Source organism: Schistocerca americana, chromosome 2 (assembly GCF_021461395.2).
Source record: "Schistocerca americana isolate TAMUIC-IGC-003095 chromosome 2, iqSchAmer2.1, whole genome shotgun sequence".
Lineage (NCBI taxonomy): Eukaryota > Metazoa > Arthropoda > Insecta > Orthoptera > Acrididae > Schistocerca > Schistocerca americana.
In genome coordinates this window covers 284,102,235-284,119,634 of record NC_060120.1, presented here as the reverse complement: position 1 = coordinate 284,119,634, position 17,400 = coordinate 284,102,235, and the positions used below count along the sequence as shown (strand labels likewise).

At 42.0% G+C, this 17,400-nt stretch overlaps 1 non-coding gene across 1 annotated transcript; it reads left to right on the top strand.

Moving 5' to 3' along the window:
- Positions 1 to 11,050: 11,050 nt before the first annotated feature.
- On the top strand, positions 11,051 to 11,125 carry Trnas-cga. The gene has a single exon. It is a non-coding gene; the product is annotated as a tRNA-Ser (tRNA).
- The last annotated feature ends 6,275 nt before the right edge of the window (positions 11,126 to 17,400 follow it).

Here is a 17,400-nt window from a genome sequence, read left to right as displayed (position 1 = left end):
TTTTTAAGGTTACTGTTCTTCCTCAATATTGTCTTCAGTTTCAACCATTTGCAATTCCTGTGCGAGTCTTTGTTGATATGCGTTCCTTGTGCTTTCTTCTTGTAGAAGATAAACTTTATATTTCAAATCTTGGTTTTCGGCTTTCTTTACATTTGCTTGTTTCTTCCACCTTGCCCATGTTTTAATCTTCGAAGTAACTAGGAAGTGCTCAGAGCCTAATACTTGAGAGTTTATTTTTTTTTCATTAGCTACGATGTGCACGCCAGGTGTATCTATTTATGTCTTTCTTTCTGAAGAAGATATTTGTAATTTTTAGCTGATTTAATGTAGCAAAATTCTCAATAAGTCTTTCCATTTTCATTTAAAGTTATTTCACCAAATGAGCCTACTGTATCTACAATTGGTATATTTCCAAGTCTTGCATTTGAATCTCTTTATTACATTTCTTTACTTGTTTTTGTAGCCCATCTTAGTATATTTCAGAGTCTTCGCGTTTTCCTTCTTTAGGTGCATATACCCCTTTAACACATAAATGTCCTCTTATCTTCTCTGAATCTAGCAATTACTATCCTTTCATTTATACAACCATACAAATCTATCTTTTTCATTTTTCATCTGTAAGAATGTTTTCTCACTTGAGCTTCGAATTTGCGACATCCAGAAACATATGGCCCCAGTACGCTAATATCGATTATTTTTGATGGGGCCTGAAGACGGCACAATTAATTGCCAAAATCGGTAGCGAAAATAAGATAAATTAACATCTCGATTGCGCGGCTGTTTGGCGAATTTCATTGTTAAATACTCGTAATTAATTATGCTGTAACGTGGGGCTTAGCCCTTCCACGAATTCCTGCGTCCCTGTCTCGCTGGAGCTCAGTCAGCATCTTGTGGTCCTTTGGGGCGGAACGCAGAGAATATGTTTCTCTTGATTTACTTGCTTTGTTGTCTGACTTTGAAGTATATACGTCCCATTGTTCTCTTTAACTACCAACATTCGTATCAGAACGTTAGTTCAAACTGAATCGCTATGAACAGACCCATTCAGATGTTGCTAGCAGTTCCACGCGAATGCTATGAAGTGTTTTCTTCAGTTTAGAATTCGAGCCGAACTGACGAGGGCTGAAGTCAGGGGAGTGCAGTAGGTTGGCAGCCCCATCAGTCAAACAAATCAGTAACATCTTGCACTGTACGTACTTGAGCATTGTCCTGCAAAATGATGGTCAGGTCCTGCAGAAAGTGCTATCATGTGCTGGTCGTAGGTTGTGTTACAAAACTGAGTTCAACTCGATTTCTAAAATGAAGGTGGCACTTCACGGCATTGGCTTCGGAAATGCTACAAATTCGTCGGGCAATAGACCGCGCCGCTCGAACTGTCAACACAACTGGCACTGCTAAGAGTAGCCTACGACTTCCACAACGCTGACAACGGGTTATTCACAATGCTGGTAACTACTTTGAGGGTCAGTAAAACTTTGAAACACATATCTATTTTGTACGAGCTGTAAATAAATAGTTGCCACTATTACAGTTCCAACCCTCGTAGAAAACATCGTTCTTGTGAAACACAACTAGCTCTTTACTGACACGAAGTGTTGAGTGCTATTGACAAGGGATTTCAAATGGATTCCGTGTTTCTGGATTTCCGGAAGGCTTTTGATACTGTAGTACGCAAGCGGGTTGTAGTGAAAGGACAGCAGAAATACTCGTTGTCAACAAAGTAAAATCCTCTCTGTACCACCACATAACACTGTCATGATCTCTAAATCATTTTCTGTATCATTACATGAATTTGGAACAATCTTCCTCAAAATATAATTCCTACCTGACTTCAAGTGACAGTTTTTGACTCAGCTGCTATCACGGCAGCCATCACTCTCATAAACTAGTCTGCAGCTCAGTCACGACATTCCCTCCTCCCCCACATCTTTTTCGGCCCCCCATGCCGAAGAGTTCTTTGTTTAAATGCCGTTCCTTCCTAATGGCCACTGTCACTATCGTTTCAATCTTCTCCACGTTTTTTATCCTTTCCACTCCTAGTAATATTAAACATGGCTTCAAATATGCAAAACTAATCCGTATCATTCTTAATGCCCTTTTCTACTAGTACTATTATTGTTATTACTCTTAATTACTTTTGTTATCGTTATTATGGTGAGCAAAGTGTATAAGACAGGCGAAATACCCTCAGACTTCAAGAAGAATATAATAATTCCAATCCCAAAGAAAGTAGGTGTTGACAGATGTGAAAATTACCGAACTATCAGTTTAACAAGTCACGGCTGCAAAATACTAACGCGAATTCTTTACAGACGAATGGAAAAACTGGTAGAAGCCGACCTCGGGGAAGATCAGTTTGGATTCCGTAGAAATGTTGGAACACGTGAGGCAATACTGACCCTACGGTTTATCTTAGAAGCTAGATTAGGAAAAGGAAAACCTACGTTTCTAGCATTTGTAGACTTAGAGAAAGCTTTTGAAAATGTTGACTGGAATACTCTCTTTCAAATTCTAAAGGTGGCAGGGCTAAAATACAGGGAGCGAAAGGCTATTTACAATTTGTACAGAAACCAGACGGCAGTTATAAGAGTCGAGGGACATGAAAGGGAAGCAGTGGTTGAGAAGGGAGTGAGACAGGGTTGTAGACTATCCCCGATGTTATTCAATCTGTATATTGAGCAAACAATAAAGGAAACAAAAAGCCGGCCGAAGTGGCCGCGCGGTTCTGGCGCTGCAGTCTGGAACCGCGAGACCGCTACGGTCGCAGGTTCGAATCCTGCCTCGGGCATGGATGTGTGTGATGTCCTTAGGTTAGTTAGGTTTAACTAGTTCTAAGTTCTAGGGGACTAATGACCACAGCAGTTGAGTCCCATAGTGCTCAGAGCCATTTTTTTTTGAAAGGAAACAAAAGAAAAGTTCGGAGTAGGTATTAAAATACATGGAGAAGAAACAAAAACTTTGAGGTTCGCCGATGACATTGTAATTCGTCAGAGACAGCAAAGGACTTGGAAGAGCAGTTGAACGAAATGGACACTGTCTTGAAAGGAGGGTATAAGATGAACATCAACAAAAGCAAAACGAGGATAATGGAATGTTGTCGAATTAAGTCGGGTGAAGCCGAGGGAATTAGATTAGGAAATGAGACGCTTAAAGTAGTAAAGGAGTTTTGCTATTTGGGGAGCAAAATAACTGATGATGATCGAAGTAGAGAGGATATAAAATGTAGACTGGCAATGGCAAGGAAAGCGTTTCTGAAGAAGAAAAATTTGTTAACACCGAGTATAGATTTAAATGTCAGGAAGTCGTTTCTGAAAGTATTTGTATGGAGTGTAGCAATGTGTGGAAGTGAAACGTGGACGATAAATAGTTTAGACAGAGAATAGAAGCTTTCGAAATGTGGTGCTACAGAAGTATGCTGAGGATTAGATGGGTAGATCGCATAACTAATGAGGAGGTATTGAATAGAATTGGGGAGAAGAGGAGCTTGTGGCACAACTTGACTAGAAGAAGGGATTGGTTGGTAGGACATGTTATGAGGCATCAAGGGATCACCAATTTAGTACTGGAGGGCAGCGTGTAGGGTAAAAATCGTAGAGGGAGACCAAGAGATGAATACACTAAGCAGATTCAGAAGGATTAGGCTCCAGTAAGTACTGGGAGATGAAGCAGCTTGCACTGGATAGAGTAGCATAGAGAGCTGCATCAAACCAGTCTCAGGACTGAAGACCACAACAACAACAACGACATCGTTATTATTGTGAATTTTTGTGTAATATCTTTGGTATGTGTTGTTCCCGGTCAGATGTAGTTGAGGCCCTTAAGGCTATAACCTGGTCGGACTAAATGAGCAATAAACAGCAAGTAAGTAATAGAAAGAATTTCCCACTGCATTGATTTGTACACTAATTATGGTATGTTTTGGAGGAAAATAATTAACTTTGAGTGTGACTGCCTAATTTTCCTATTAGTAACACGACCAGTGTTAAACGTTTTTGTAAAGTGGGGGTTTACATGTTTTGTATAGTGTTGTGTGTGAAGGGGTGCTATAACCCCATTCCCCCTATCTGACATTCCCGCGTGCTCTGTGCGAGCGGCGGAAATCGGTGACTGCTACCGAAATGGTGAAACCCTAACCTACGCAGAATCAGCTTCGCGCCTATGGGACTTGCGCCTTTGCGGGAACGTTTGCTACACCACCTTCCAGTCGGCCATCGGGTTCCTCCCGTCCAGACTTTGAGAATTCGCGGCAACTATAAAACACGCCACTCCGCCCGCGACGGCATCTGTAGCGCGTAGAATTTCGTAAGGCCCGCGGGAGGGAGGGGCGAATTTTTTTCTGCCTGTTTACGCGGTGCATCTGCCGGTAACGCACTTATTACACAACAACGGGTGGCCGCGTCCCGATGGAATTACGCGCGTGCCGATGACCCGTTAACGGGAGCCAGCGCCGCAATTCCAGTTAATCTCCCCGTAAACCGGAAACATCCGATTATTTCCATTCATAATATAATCCCGCGCTCTTTCGAACGCGTTGCAAATGTCCGGAAGCGAATGGGGGAAAAATGAAAATAAAAATGGAATAACGGTCGGTAATTGCGTCGGTTATTCTGTAGCGCTTTTTTTATGAGAGCTGTGACTTCAGCGCGGGCACAAAATAACAGCAGTGTTTACTGAATATCCATCGGCCGGCAGTGGAACGCCTGTTCTGTTTCCCTCAGTGGTTACGGGAGAATGCGGTCCATTTGTGGAATTTTCATGAACAATGAACAAATACGTTGATTCTGTAAATAAGGATCCAGCAGTTATTTCTGTCACAGTTGGTAACCACTTGTAATGCCATAGTAGGTAATTAGCTCTGCTGCTTGCTCATGTCCTTAATCTCTCTAGGAACATCCACTTTTCAACTAAACGTTCCTTTGGCATACTGGCAAGAGGAATCTCTGACGTTCGTTGAAAACAATGTGCTCTCATTGAATTCTTCAGCAGAGCAATAAAGTTGTAGCTGACCCCCCCCGCACACACACACACACACACACACACATATATATATATATATATATATATAAATTGACGTATACACAGCTGGTGTTACTGATTCCAGTGCATGATAGAAACAACTATTGTTCCATTTAAAAAATTGTATCTTTTTGCTGTAACTCTTTGGATAATAACACAATAAACTATGTTCATTGCTCCATAGACAGTGTAACATTTCTTATGGTGACCAACCGCAATAAATATTTCCGTCGCCTATTACTTCGTAACTTACAGAGTATATATATATATATATACATTTCCGTCGCCTATTACTTCGTAACTTACAGAGTATATATATATATATATATATATATATATATATATATATATATATATATATATATACTCTGTAAGTTACGAAGTAATACAATTTTTTAAATGGAACAATAGTTGTTTCTATCATACACTGGAATCAGTAACACCAGCTGTGTATACGTCAATTTAAATTACATTCCTATCACTTTTAGTTTGGGAGCTACAACCATTCAAAGTTTTCAGGGGCAGGTACTACACGCTGTACATGAAGCATGGCTGTGTGGTGGGTGGATGTTCTGGCGGTGGGAAGTTGATTTAAATGAGAGGTTCAAATGTGTGTCCATGTTCCTGAATGCACAATGAAATGCGCCTTCTAAAGGATCTGCGGACGAGATGTAACATGGCCGGTGTCACGGAGCTACATACGTCCTCGATACGCCGTTTTAGATCATCTGGGGATGTGGGCTCAGTGACATACACACGATCCTTTAGATGTCCCCACAAAAAGAAATCTAATGGTGTTAAATCGGACGACCTTGCGGGCCATTAATGAGGACCATGGCGCCCCAACCACCTTCCTGCAAACGTGTTGTTTAGTTTTTCCACAACAGCACGCGCAGAATGGGCTGGGTAACCATCGTGCTGCATCCACATATGGGCTCTCGTGTGAAAACATACATGTTCAAGGAGACCACCCAAACAGTCAACTTTAAACGCGCGATATAACTCACCTGTCAGTGTACCTGGGAAGTAGCTTGGACAGATGATTTCATCCCCAAGGATTCCACACCATACATTAATAGACCACCTACGTTGACGGTCGACAGGTCGTACCCATCGAGGATTGTCTGCGGCCCAGTAGTTCACGTTATGGAGATTTACTGCACCATAATTTGTGAAAGTGGACTCATCAGAGAACATAACACCTTGTAAAGATTCCAGCGTGAAATTACGCATGGCCCATTCACAGAATGTAACTCTCGCACGGAAATCGTTCCCATGCAGCTCCTGGGTCAGTGACAGGCGATACGGGTCAAACCTGTGGCTGTGTACTATACGCCACACAGATCTGAGACTGACACCAGCGACTGCAGCAACGGCTCGTAAGCTGACATGAGGATCGTCGTGTACTGCAGCTAAAACAAACACATCCGTCTCCTCACTTCTTGCAGGTCTTCGTCTGTTGCTGCGGCGAATTACCAAGTTGCCTGTTTCCCGAAGTCGTTTTTCGTCACGCAAGAACGTAGCGGCTGCCGGAGCTCTTCGCCTAGGATACCTCACGGCGTACGCCATGGCTGCTTCGGTGGGATCGTGTCGGCACTCGCCGAGCATCAGCAACATGTCAGCGTACTCGTTGTTCGTGTGTGCCATCTTCATCCGATGTAAGTAACTGTGGTATATTGAGCCCGGTTTGTTTGTGTGGCTCGAACTGTCGGGTATACGGCTGTGTGCGGCGGCAGTCGCCAGTCTAACAGCACATCGAGCAAGCTTCTCGCTCCGTGACAAAGGCGACGTTACAACTCGGTCGCACCACATTTAGAAGGCGCATTGCGTTGTGCGCAGCGTGTGTGACATCTGCCCCCGAAACTTTGAAGGGTTGTAGCTCCCAAAGTAAAGGTGATGGGAATGTAATTTAAATTGATATATACACAGCTGATGTTACTGATTCCAGTGCATGATAGAAACAACTATTGTTCCATTTAAAAAATTGTATCTTTTTGCTGTAACACTTTGGATAAATAAACTATGTTCATAGCTACGTAGACAGTGTAACGTTTCTTTGGTGACCTACCGCAATAAATAGTTCCGTCGCCTATTACTTCGTAACTTACAGAGGTAAACACATTTATATATGGGGTGTTTGGGAAGGAAAGATCTATATTTTAAACAGTGATAGTATAATTAATTCTGAACAAAAACTGTTATTTGAACGTAGGTCCGCAAATGCTTCGTTGGGGAGATGTGGGTATTGAAAGGAACTTTAATTCTGCAAAATCAATGTGCACAAAGTGAACGTATACGCAATACAACTGGACCGTAACGTGTAAATCATGCAAACACTGCACGGTTACATGCCATGTTTATTCTATGCAACCTACCACGTATTATGGTCATGTGATGTACGTAGTACAATCACCCGGTGTTTGCGCAGTTGTGCCGCGTAAGCCGCATTGTTTAGTGTACCGGTGACCGATCAGTTAGCCCGAGCGGTCTAAGGCGCTGCAGTCATGGACTTTGTGGCTGGTCCCGGCGGAGATTCGAGTTCTCCCTCGGGCATGGGTGTGTGTGTTTGTCCTTAGGATAATTTAGGTTAAGTAGTGTGTAAGCTTAGGGACTGATGACCTTAGCAGTTAAGTCCCATAAGACTTCACACACATTTGAATATTTTTGGATCAGTTAGCTGTGTAGTGTATGGTGTTAACAGTGTTCGTACAAGCGCTGCTAACAATGCCACACGTCTACAGTAATGAGGAATACCCAGTATGTATGTTTATGGCTTCTGCGACTGTAGTGCTACTGCTGAACAGAAGAATACCACAGGCGCTTTCCGACTCGACGATTACCTGATCGCAGGGTGTTTACCTAAGTGTTTATCATTTTGCGTGCAACAGGCTCTCTTCCAAATAGACATTTTTCGTCCGAGCGTGCACGTTAACAAAGTTTGCTAGAAGGAAGAAATTATCACAAGTGTTGAGCGAAGTCCCAGCACGAGCATACGAAGGATGACCCTGTGTATCAATGTCCCAGAGACACTTGTATGGGAAACATTACATGCGGAAAACCTGTATCCATTTCACATACAGCATGTCCAAAATCTCCACGTTGGCGACAATGCCCAACGACATCAATTCTGCCAAAGGGTAACTGAGAATAGTCATTTGCTTCCATACATACTATTCACTGACGCCTCCCAGTTTTCACGACATGGAATAAACAACACACGCAATTATCATCGATGGTCAAGGGAAAATACACTCGCTTCAGCGGATAGCAATTTCCAAGTTCGTTTTGCCACAAATATTTGGAGCGGCATCATCGGTAAGCTTTTGATAGGTCCATTTATTATCAGCGGTTGACGGGAGAGGGGTACCTGCAGTTTTTGGAAAATTCATTTGTGGAACTATTGGAAGACGTTCCTTTAGCCAAGCGAAGTGTAATGCACTTTCAACATGACGGTGCCCCTCCACATGTTACCTTACGTGTGAGGGACCAAATCAACCGCACCTATACTAATCGCTGGATTGGCCCTGGTAGTGCTACTAACTGGCCTCCAAGGTCACCTGACCTTTAAATTTCTGTTTATGGGGTTGGATGAAATCAGAGGTGCACAAAGTGAAGGTAAATACACGAGATAAACAGCTTCGTCACATCATGGACACCGGCCGGGGTCGCCGAGCGGTTCTAGACCCTGCAGTCTGGAACCACGAGACCGCTACGGTCGCAGGTTCGAATCCTGCCTCGGGCATGGATGTGTGTGATATCCTTAGGTTAGTTAGGTTTAAGTAGTTCTAAGTTTTAGGGGACTGATGACCTCAGTAGTTAAGTCACATAGTGCTCAGAGCCATTTGAACCATTTTTGAACATCATGGACGCTGCTGAATTGATTAGGAATCAACCACAGTCAATTGAACAAGCAACACAACATGTTATCGCTAGAGCGTGAAAGTGCATTGACGTTCGTGGTGGGATATTCGAACCTGTTCTGTGAAGTGTACAACATCTGTACGATAAGTGTTAAAGCCGTTTGTAAAAAACGTTGTACGTATTTTTCAACTGAATACCTCTAACATGCATGTTGTAATGCATTATGTACTAAATGCAAAGTAAATAAATATTGTGTAAAAATGTGTAACATAACTGTACTTCTCTGTAACATTGTTTTCAAGAAAATCATGTTACGGTCCAGTTGTATTGCGTATACTTTAACGGTGTGCACACCAGTTTTTCAGAATTAAAGTTCCTTTCAATACCCATACCTCCCTAACGGAGCATTTACGGAATTATGTTCATATGATATTTTTTGCTCAGAATTACTTGTACTATCACTCTGTAAAATATTGACCTTTCCTCCCCGAACACCCTGTATACACTCGAGTATGAATCATCTGTATGAAGCGAAACTGCGACCCCAGATTTGTTTCGAGGAAGCGTGGTAGGGTCTTTGCTATCTACCAAATTGTATTCGGGTGGAAGCTCCCTAGATGGGTTTCAGGGTTGGTGGCTGTCCGTGGAGGTACGTGTTTACCAATAGCCACTGGAAAGAAACTTCTGAAATACGATATTGTAGTGCATTCATGTCGGAAGGAACAGGCACTGCAGCGACTAGAACTGTTATGAAATACATGAAATGCATTCGCAGTTGCGAATATGGACATCCTTCGGTTGTATAATGGAAATGCGAGATTGAAAATTTGCGCCAGACTGCGACTCGAACCCAGGTATCCCGCTTGTTGCGAGCGGTCGCCTTAACCACTTTGGCTATTCGGGCACAGTTCACGGCGAGACCTAAACATCTATACGTCGTCCTGAAGGTTGTAGAACACTTGAACAGCGACATATGGGAATCTGGATCTGGCCGTTCGCGACAAGTGCGAAATCCGGATTCGAGTCCTAATCTGGCACAAATTTTCATGTCGTCATTTCATCACACAGCTGCAGCTAGTCCACATTCTCAACTGCGAATACATTCCATATATTCAAGCTTCTGCAAATCTTTATGGAAAGCAGCACCTCATACAAGGTGCGTCTGAAAAGTTCGGTAGATGGTCTCACTGGATTGACAGAGATTGTGAACGGCAAACTGTGCGGTAATGAGCGGTATACATGTGGAGCTACGACTGCTGCTGTTTGCCGAGGTGAACGCCGTTTTCGATAAGCAATTCACCTCCAGTATTCCTATCATATCGGAGCAGCGAAGAGCTTACCATGCACCTTCAGAAGTGTGAAAAGTGGTGAACTGCACTTCACAGTAGTGGCTCTACCCTTAGCTTAGCGCATAGTTTGCCGTTCAGAATCTCTGCCAATCCCGTGAATCATAGTCAGTTAACGTTATCAGAATTCTAAAAGGGAACCGTGGTAGGAACTACACTCTTTCCCGACTTTTTCAACTGCACTGAGACGCTTTTTATATATATAATAATTAGAGATTTCTGCGGTTGCTTTTTGAATTTTGCCCTTGTGTTTTTCGACAGTAAATCTGTGTAATCGCACATAGCACCTTCTATATCCGTAGAAATCAGGCCCTATAACTTTTTTTTTTAAATTTATGTGAGTGGTACTTAGAGTGGTTGAGAATCTATTACATTATGTCCATTGCAGTCTCACTATTAGGGACAAAATATTAATTAGACAGAGTCAGATCTACACTGCACATAGTTTTACTATGTTATAGCTGGAGGGTGGTCCTGTTACGTAGAATATTAGCTGACAGAGAGAAGTAGAGGGTGGTATCCCACATTACGAAAAACCATTCCCACCACAGACAGGAGTAAACTTGGTCATAAATGTCATCAGGACTGTCAGTACTGAATATTGCATTCCGAAATGCTGTTGACTTAACACTAGTATCAGGCGTTTTCGACTAATTTTAAATGCCAGCTAGCCACGTCCGTACTGACGCTAGGAGTGTTTTCGCATCAATGTATGTCTTTTCAGATAATCTCAAGTGTAGAATGAGATTTTCACTCTGCACCGGAGTTTGGAAGGTAGGAGACGAGGTACTGGCGGAAGTAACGCTGTGAGGACGGGGCGTGAGTCGTGCTTGGGTAGCTCAGTTGGTAGAGCGCTTGCCCGCGAAAGGCAAAGGTCCCGAGTTCGAGTCTCGGTCCGGCACACAGTTTTAATCTGCCAGGAAGTTTCAATCTCACGTGTAGTAAGTTCGCATGAAACGACTCCAGGCATTCCATAGTTACCACTCCTACCCCCACTCTTATTGATTGTAGATGTCTCTTACGCTAACAGTATTTAACTCCGTAAGATGAGTAACATGTTCACAGTGTATGACACAAATTTTTGCACGTATTCAACATTTTCATGTGTGGTGCAAAAATAGGAAGGCGGCATGCAGCAAACGTTAAATTCATATGAAGTGTACTACAGACTTGGATCCGTAAATGTTTAGCTTTTCAGCGCAACCGCTCGACTAAGGTAGGAGTAATGGATCTGCAATTGGTACAGAGGGTGATTCAGCTGCCCCTACCGCTGTCGTTTTATGCAACCTGCACTACGTCTGTATCATCTGTATCAGGTACAGTATCAACGCAGACGACAGCAACGTAATCGATACATGTTTGCTCTCAGAGCGTTGGGCGACCGTTAGCAAACGGACCCATATAAGCAAGGATTGACGATGAATTACACAGTAGTTCTGGACCAACATCCAAGATACACCTTACTTCTGCCAAACTTATCCAACTGTCATCAATCTCTCTTCGTGTAATTAGTGGCGGCAGCCAAATGGTTCAAATGGCTCTGAGCACTATGGGACTTATCATCTGAGGTCATCAGTCCCCTAGACTTAGAACTACTTAAACCTAACTAACCTCAGGACATCACACGCATCCATGCCTGAGGCAGGATGCGAACCTGCGACCGTAGCAGCAGCACGGTTGCGAAGTGAAGCGCCTAGAACCGCTCGGCCACAGCGGCCGGCGGCGGCAGTATACAGACTTTGGATGTCTCTGTCAATTTTATTCCGTTTACAGCACTTAATCTTCCGCACATGGTTCAGAAACGTTGCTCTGTAAAGTGTGTTACATCATAGGAAATAACGAAATTAACGAGAGATCAAAACGGGAAGTGAGGAAGTAACAAAATGGTTCAAATGGCTCTGAGCACTATGCGACTTAACTTCTGAGGTCATCAGTCGCCTAGAACTTAGAACTAATTAAACCTAACTAACATAAGGACATCACACACATCCATGCCCGAAGCAGGATTCGAACCTGAGACCGGAGCGGTCGCTCGGCTCCAGACTGTAGCGCCTAGAACCGCACGGCCACAACGGCCGGCAAGAGTAAGTAACAAGTTACTGGTATGTAAAGCAATGAAAAGATTAACATATGACTCACTGCGTTAATGTGCTGAAGTAATTTAATAAACAAAATTTGTATCGCAGTCTAAAATGTCTTCGTGTACTTTACCTGTTATTATGCGACATTTCAACAATCCGCTTCACATCTCCATAGCGAACTGGCTGACATCATTCTGTCATGTGGAACTGCATAAGACGACATCGGTAGGCAGGTATGTCGTTCATGACTTGCATTTTTATGTTTGTTGTCTGTGAGTAGACCGAGCTATGTGTTTGTGTAAGAAGGAAAAGCGCCAACCAGCATTTGCCAGAATAGATGGCGACTGGACCACAGCCTTTAGAAACTGAGATCCATTGTTCGTCTATGTTGCTATTCACATTGATCCGGATCCCATGGCTGTCATGCAAATATTGAATCAGTGGTTCAGGGAGGCCATATTCAAAGCCATACGCTTTCTCAACAGCCCCTTGTGACAAGTATATTGACGATAGAGGAACTGTTCGTTCCGCCACATATTTTATTTATTTATTTATTGTTCCGTGGGACCAAATTAAGGAGAAGTCTCCATGGTCATGGAACGAGTCAATACATGAAATTATAACACGATATTAGAAACAGATAAAATGAAATATAAAAAAACATATTCAGGTGACAAGTCGTAAGTTTAAATAAAGAAAATCAACAATGTAACACTGGAATTTGCTTAATTTTTTAGCTCTTCCAGGAGCTCCTCGACAGAATAGAAGGAGTGAGCCATGAGGAAACTCTTCAGTTTAGACTTAAAAGAGTTTGGGCTACTGCTAAGATTTTTGAGTTCTTGTGATAGCTTATTGAAAATGGATACAGCAGAATACTGCACTCCTTTCTGCACAAGAGTCAAGGAAGTGCATTCCACATGCAGATTGGATTTCTGCCTAGTATCATCTGAGTGAAAGCTGCAAACTCTTGGGAATAGGCTAATATTGCTAACAACAAACGACATTAAAGAAAATATATACTGTGAGGCAATGTCAGAATTCCCAGACTATTGAATAGAGGTCGACAAGAGGTTCTCGAACTTACACCACATATAGCTCGAACAGCCCGTTTTTGAGCCAAAAATACCCTTTTTGAATCAGAAGAATTACCCCAAAAAATAATACCATACGACATAAGCGTATGAAAATATGCGAAGTAGACTACTTTTCGTGTTGAAGTGTCACTTATTTCAGATACTGTTCTAATGGTAAATAAAGCAGCATTTAGTTTCTGAACAAGATCCTGGACATTGGGCTTTCCACAACAGCTTACTATCTATCCGAACGCCTAGGAACTTGAACTGTTCCGTCTCGCTTATAATATGCCCATTCTGTCTGATCAAAATATCAGTTCTTGTTGAATTGTGAGTTAGAAACAGTAAAAACTGAGTCTTACTGTGATTTAGCATCAAATTATTTTCCACAAGCCACGAACTTATTTCATGAACTACATTATTTGATACTGTTTCAATATTACACACAAGATCCTTCACTATCAAACTGGTGTCATCAGCAAACAGAAATATTTTTGAATCACCTGTAATACTAGAAGGCATATATTTATATAAATAAGAAACAGCAGCGGCCCCAGCACCGAACCTTGGGGAACGCCCCACTTAACAGTGCCCCATTGGGACTGAACATCGCTACCACTCTCAATATTGCGGAGAATTACCTTCTGCTTTCTGTTCTTAAAGTAAGAGGCGAACCAATTGTAAGCTACTCCCCCTACTCCATAATGGTCCAACTTTTGCAGTAATATTTTGTGGTCAACACAGTCAAAAGCCTTCGTTAAATCAAAGAAAACACCTAACGTTCGCAACCTTTTATTTAATCCATCCAAAACCTCACAGAGAAAAGAGAATATAGCATTTTCAGTTGTTAAGCCATTTCTAAAACCAAACTGAACATTTGACAGCAAATTATGTGAATTTAAATGCTCCAGTAACCTTGTATATACAACCTTCTCGATAACTATAGCAAACACCGATGGCATAGAAATAGGTCTAAAATTGTCAACATTATCAATGTCTCCCTTTTTATAAAGTGGCTTCACTACCGAGTACTTTAATCGGTCAGGAAACCGACCACTCCTAAAGAAAAAGTTACAGATATGGCTAAGTACTGGGCTAACATACATAGAACAATACTTCAGTGTTCTGCTAGATACCCCGTCATATCCATGAGAGTTCTTGGTCTTTAGTGATTTAATTATTAACTCAATCTCCCTCTTGTCAGTATCATGGAGGAGCGTTTCATGTAACAGTCTCGGAACACTTTTTTCTAAGAGCGCTATATGATTCCCTGTTGGGACTAAGTTTCTATTTAGTTCACCTGCTATGTTCGGCCGGCCTCGGTGGCCGTGCGGTTCTAGGCGCTAAAGTTTTGATATAATTGCCACTTTGTTCTACAAGGTATTCACGTTGCGGCGATACAAAAAAATGGTTCAAAGGGCTCTAAGCACAATGGGACTTCACATCTGAGGTCATCAGTCCACTGAAACCTAACTAACCTAAGGACATCACACACAGGCATGCCCGAGGCACAGATTCGAACCTGCGACCGCAGTAACAGCGCGGTTCCAGACTGAAGCGCCTAGAACCGCTCGCCCACAGTGGCCGGCGCGGCGAGACAAGTGCTGTATCATTTGAGAGATATAGAGGCTAGCAAGTTTGCCGGGATTTAACCCTTACTTGCGCCACGTCGTCACAACGCGCGTGTGCGTAGCATACAAGTACTGCGCCATAATTTGAGAATGAAATTAAAAATTTAAGTAGCTTTTTCCAAGTTTTCTCAGCATATGCTTCAGTATGTTAATGTTTAAATTGTCAAATCTCAGAGTGATCACATGAATATGTTTCCCTAAATTCATCGTTTTAAGATAAAATAAGTGGTGCTAAATAATAAAGCTAGAAAGCCAAAAACTGGTCAGAATGTGGAAATGTATGTCAAATTTAACTGTTACAAGTCTCAACTTGATTGGAGCAATATTTTGTTAAAAATCGGCGGTTTTACAACAAATTGAAAGCTCTAACGAAATCATCGTATGTCATTGCTGGCGTGGAGGCCCCATCCAGGAAAGCTCGGCCGCCAAGCGCGAGTCTTATTTCAGTCGACGCCACATTGGGAGACACGCGTGCCGGTGATGAAGATGAAGTGATGATGAGGTCAACATAACAGCCAGTCCACGAGCGGTGAACATCTCCGACGCCGCCGGGAATCGAACCCAGGCCCGCTGCATGGAAGGCAAACACGATACCATACAGCTAAGCAGGCGGACACTGAAGGCTCTAAATATTAGAATCAGAAACATGAAAATTGGTATGAAGCGTCAATCTGATATAGAAATCTTAACTATTTTGTCACGAGTTCCCGAGAGACTAGCATTCGCCATTTGCTACTATAGATGAAGTCTAGCATATGGTTAAAGCAGCGTGGAATAAGGTAACAGCACCTGTCAACCAAGCTCACTTCATGCAATTTTGTCATATGATGACATGATGGAGACCGTGGCTGTTATTTGAAGACAAATGTTGATGGTGTTAGGACAGCAACCAGCCACAAATTTACTTTCAGTTCCTTTATTCAAAGGGTACCGTTACCGGTTTCGAATCGTTGTGATTCATCCTCAGACGGTTTACACGCTTTCTTTATGACATGTGGTGTGTTTTTTACAGATTAATTGTCCTAAAATATAAATAATACATAATTACAAACACGCCACACACAAATGGTTGCGATACAGATTTTCGTTGCATGTGACTTACGTGAAACGTCGGTTTGTAGCGTTTGTTTTCATAACATTCAGATATAAACGCATTCCCACTGCATTCTTATTGTTGCACACGTAAATTGTTCTCACTGAACACTTTAGATTTGTCACTGATAAGATTTCTACCACGCACCACATGTTTTGATACATACAAAGAGCTTACAAACATATGAGTATCACAGATGCTATGATATACCGTAACACTTGACGATGATGTCCTCTGTTTGGAAAGGATCATATATTCATTTATATATATATATATATATATATATATATATATATATATATATATATATATATATATATATACTTTATAATTAATTTAACAATATCAACTCAAAAATTCAATATCTCTGTACTAGTGTAAAAGGCATTAGAAGAACCTAGGTTTACAGTAGATGTTTTGTTAACTAAAGGTTACTTTCCTGCCTCCAAAGCAAATAATTTTAGTATACCTATTTGCAGATCAAGTAGCAAATTTATATGTTACTATAATTGTCATGATGCTAAATGTAATTAAATAATATACTAGTTTACCTACACAGTTATATATATATATATAACTGTGTAGGTAAACTAGTATATTATTTAATTACATTATTTAATTACACTGTAAACCTAGGTTCTTCTACCTTTAACTTGCCAAATTACTTGTAATGATGCTACCCAACTCTGTCTGCAACATTTTATGATTCAGTTCCTGTGTCGCCTCATGCTGTATACATTCTTAAGGGCATGCGCCTGCGCCTACTTTCCTTACTGACATCGACCCTGCTTCAGCTAGGAACTGTTTCGGCGGTCGCTGCATGCATCAGCTCGTCACGACGGCGTTACGCCTGGGTTATCTGTACAATATTTTCAAGTTGCCCTTCCCCAGCCCTTCTTTTATCTCTATGACGCTCAAATTTGTAAGCAGCATTTTATCTAGACTTGACCTTCGTTACCTATCGTACTATTATTCAACCTCCGGTTTTGAGATTTATTTTACCTACCTGGTTACCATAGGTTTTCATTACCTACACATGTAATTAGCTTTATACCTTTAGATCCGTCTAAACTAAAGAGCCAAAGAAACTGGTACAGCTGCCTAAAATTGTGTAAGGCCCGCGCGAGCTCGTTGAAGTGCCGCCAAACGACGTGGCAGGGACTCGACTTATGCGTGAAGAAGTGCTCAAGGGAACTGCAGGGCTGCAGGACTGTCCATAAATCCGTAAGAGTACGAGGGGGTGGAGATCTCTTCTGACAGCACGTTGCAAGGCATCCCAGATATGCCAATAATTTTCAT